The following is a 4538-nucleotide window of genomic DNA, read 5'->3' as shown; positions in this document are numbered from 1 at the left end:
TATGCTTATTGGGTATGGCGGGGCCCATCCCGTCTTCGATTCTCGATACGTATGTTAGAGGCACATGTAGACATAAAGAGTGGGTTATGGTCCTATCGTACGGCTTGCGTATGTATTATGTGTTTGGGCGGTTATCCGCGGCAGCCTTGCCGGCTCGCCTATACATGTGTATATGAATATGTTGGCCCTGTGCGGCCTTTGCTGGTATTTTCTGAGTGCAGGTTAATTTTTGGTTAGTAAGAAAAACAGAGGAAACTCTGCCCAAATTTTTCTAAAAATTTGAATTACTGTTTTGGCTTCTGGTACGTACGGGTGCCCAGTTAGGGCGCCAGTCGCGGCCCACGGGGTTGGGTCGTGACAAAAGTGGTATCAGAGCAGTCTGTCCTCGGAATGTCTACGGGCCGTGTCTAGTAGAGTCTTGTTTATCGGTGTGTTGTGCACCACATCTATAAACAGGAGGCTACAGGACATTTAGGATGTTATCCTTTCTTTGACTCTTAGATCGTGCGTTAGAGCTATGTTATTAAGGTGTTTTCCCTTCTGACAGAATATTGTGTTTTTCAGAGATGCCCCCAAAGAAGACGACGGCTGCCCAGAAGGGCAAGGCGAAGGCAGATGAGACTAGTCGGGCGCCGAGAGTTACCCGGGCTCGTGCTCAGACTACGCCCGGTATTGTACTTCGGTCGGAGGGTTCCGCTACTCCGCCACCAGATGAGGCTAGAGCGAGGCCCCTCGGCGGCTCCGGCGCCGCTCCTCGGCTCGGGGCGGAGGACGGGACGTTGAGGGAGCGATGCGGCTGCGACGACGATAGTGGCCGGGCAGGCTCGCGGACGCGGGCAGCGAGGTGGTGATGATGATGGCAGGCGTGATAGCCTGAGGGTTCGCGAGTTCCTGACATGTGGTCCCCCGGAGTTTTTCGGGTCTAAGCCCGACGAGGACCCTCATGATTTCATTCGGGGGATGAGGCGTGTGTGGGACCGGTCGGGGCTTCGAGACCGAGTCCGTCGAGTTAGCCTCGCACCGGTTACATGATGTTGCGGCCCATTGGTACGAGTCCTGGGAGCTGTCCCGAGGTGAGGGTGCTCCCCCAGCTACTTGGGACGAGTTTACGGCTGCCTTCCTCCGCCACTTTTTACCACCGGAGCTGCGGCGGGCGAGAGTTGATCGGTTTTTGCAGCTAAAGCAGAGGGGCAGGAGTATTCGCGAGTATAATTTGGAGTTCGACTCTCTGGCCCGCTATGCGCCGACGATCGTAGCTGATATGGAGGATAGGATGCATCGATATGTTATGGGATTGGACCCCTATCTGGTTGATTGTTGTATGGCGATGGCGGCACAGACTGGTATGGACATTGCCCGGCTACAGGCCTACGCGCAGGGCGTGGAAGATCGCCATAAGGAGGATCAGTCCGGTAGGGAGTATGACAGGAGACGGCCCAAGAGGGCCAGATCTGAGGGGTATTCGGGGATCCCAGAGGCGGACGGTCTCAGCGGCAGTCTGGTAGATTTCTTCCTCCGTCGGACCGCGGTACACAGTTCGTTGGTAGACATTTTGATGGCGCAGGTCCGTCTGGAGTAGGCCAGAGTTCTAGGGCCTTGGACTCGCAGCGGAGTACGGGGTTCAGTCAGTCGAGGTTATCTTTGCCCCAGTGCCCTCAGTGTGGCAGGCATCATCCGGGAGAGTGCCGTCTGGCCACCGGCGCCTGTTTTTCGTGCGGCCGACAGGGCCACATTATGAGGGAGTGCCCGTACAGGGGCGGTTCAGGTTCAGCCCAGCCTACTCGGTCAGATGCCGGCTCGTTTTCTCCTTCAGTGACCACGCGCCCCACGGGGCGAGATATGCCGGCACCGGGGAGGCGCGGCAGAGGTCGGAGCGGAGCACCCAGTTCTAGCGGTCCTTCGAACCGCGTATATGCTTTGACCAGCCGGCAGGACCCGGGAGCGTCCCCAGATGCAGATCCAGGTATATTATTAACCCTTTTCTTGAAACGTATGTGCATTAATTGATCTAGATTTCATTATGTTACGTGATTTTCTTTTCTGGGTGCTAGTCCCAAATTACAAAAATCATCTGAGACAGCTATATGTATATATGTACGGACGGAAACAGACATTAAGGATTCAGGAGGGCGATATGATAACTGTATAGTCTAGACCGGGGTGGGACCCGCTACGAAAATTTTTCGAAAAATGTTATTAAGGCCCGACCTGCCCTAAATTGCGTGACGGAGGTCGTGTGGGGCAGATGACGCAGTTATATTAGCGTTAACGTACCAAAATGCGTGAAAGATTTGAAGTTAAGCGTGCTAAGACCAGAGTAATTCTGGGATGGGTGACCCCCCCTGGGAAGTATACCTAACCTTCACAAATGCTTCTATAAAGGCCAATTAGAAATATGGGGGTAACCTAAAGGGAACTAGAATACGTGAAAAGGCTGGAAATGGATATGCGGCAACGACACCCTTACGACCAGACTACGAATAGAGTAAGTAATGAAACGGGACAAGGAAATTTCTGTAAGCCTCTGAAGCATTAATAAAGACAGTCTGACTCCGTTCGCGATTCCGTATGACATATCCCCGTGCCTTGTTTTCGATGAAGTTTTGACTATTATACCCCTATGCTTCTGAGTCTGATCACGTTTCTGTTTAATGTACCTCTGTATGTCCGATTCTGACTACAAATTTGTCTGCTACATTTCTGTACGATTGACTCCGATTATCGTTCTGTCTGATATGTTTCTATACGTCTGACTCTGATCATAAATCTGACTGACATGCCTTTACACGCTTTGAATTTGACTATGAATCTATTCGATATGGTTCAGAATATCTGACTCTGATAATGAATCCATTTGATATGACATCGGAATATGATTCTATACGTTATATTTCTATCCTCCCGATTACGGGAAAAGATTTCGTTTGACATCCGTTTGGTCCTTTGGTTCGGATAATGATTCTCATTGCCATATGTTCCATTCAAGATTATGCAGACCGCTGGAATAATAAGGATTCTATACAGTCCTAATATGGTAATATCGGAGAAGGATGATAGAAGGAATGGGAAAAATGGAACCTCTTGCAAGTACTTTGATCAAGTGCGAGTATGTAATTGATAAAAGAACCTCCCCGACTTACCCTGATCTACTACGAGGTTGATTTAACATTCGAGGACGAATGTTCTAAAGGGGGGGAGGATGTTACATCCGGCATTTTCGCATGTTCGGAAAATTTTGAAATAATTGTGACTTGTATGTTATAAGTCAATTTCTTGATTCTAGTTAATATGTTTATGTTGTTCTATGGGAAATTTAATGTGGAAGCGTTGAAGAATGCCGAGGGCAAATTTGGAATTTTGGAAATTGGTTGCGGAAATTATAAAACGAGAATAATAACGAATTGGGCCAAGAAAATTTGAACAAAAATTGGAGCCCAATCATAGGGGGTGGCCGGCCAAATGGCCTTGGCCCAAGCCCCATTTTAATGGTCATATGCATTGCATGTGACCATTTAATCAAATATATATTCTTGCCAAGTCTTGGAAGGTTCAAGAAAAATCACAAAACAAAAAAAAAAACTTGAGAGCTAAGGGGCTGTTCGAAAGCAGTCCATCCTGGGAAAAAAAAAAAAAAAATTTCCAAGCTTGTTGCTTCATCCAAATTTCTTGTTCTTCTTGAATTCTTAACAAGTTCGATACGCTCTTCGACGTGATACAAGTAGCTAAGCAAAAGAACTACGTTTGCGGAAGATTGGAATTTGAAGAAAAAAAGAGGTATGAATTTCATGCTTTATGTTATGGAATAAGTATATATGATATGATGGTTAGAATTAAGTGAGAATTATGAAAGTATGGTGTGTGTGAGCATGGCGTGTGTGTGTGTGTGAAGGCCATGCTTGGCCGTGTGCACACATGTGTGTGTAGGCAAGATTAATTAAATTTTATGTTGTATTCTAGCTATGATTATGATGGAAATTACATTGGCAATGGAAGTTGGAAGAATTTGGTTGAGGTTGGAATTATGGAGTTTAGCCGTGGGGTGTAGGGTGATGAAATGGAAATGGTTTAATGTTGTTTAATATGTTAGTTATGTTGTTGTGATTCTTGTAATGTAAATGAAGGTTAAATGATGTAAGTTCGCCTTGAAATGGAATGTAGGAACCTATGTTGTTTTAGCATGATTTTATGAAATTATGAAAATGAAGTGCTTAAGGTGCAAATTGTGAGTAATGTTGATGAATTTGGAAGATGGAAGTGTGTTATGAACTTAAATGTTAAAGATTGGAAGAATTGAATAAGTTATGACTTTGGTGAAAAAAATTGGCATAATTTGTATATCTTGTGTATATATTGTAGAAATGTTATGATATGTTTCCGAATGGTATTGTAATGACTTTGATGAATAATGAGTGTGAAAATATTGGATTTGAGTTGGAAACGCGAGGTTGGAATGAGGGTTATGACCTTATGTTGGAAAAATGACCAAATAGGTTATATTGTGTTGTATTGTGATTATTGATATTGTTGTTGGGTTGTTG

This window comes from Lycium ferocissimum, chromosome 1 (genome assembly GCF_029784015.1).
Source record: "Lycium ferocissimum isolate CSIRO_LF1 chromosome 1, AGI_CSIRO_Lferr_CH_V1, whole genome shotgun sequence".
Classification (NCBI taxonomy): Eukaryota; Viridiplantae; Streptophyta; class Magnoliopsida; order Solanales; family Solanaceae; genus Lycium; species Lycium ferocissimum.
This window is presented reverse-complemented; position numbering follows the sequence as displayed.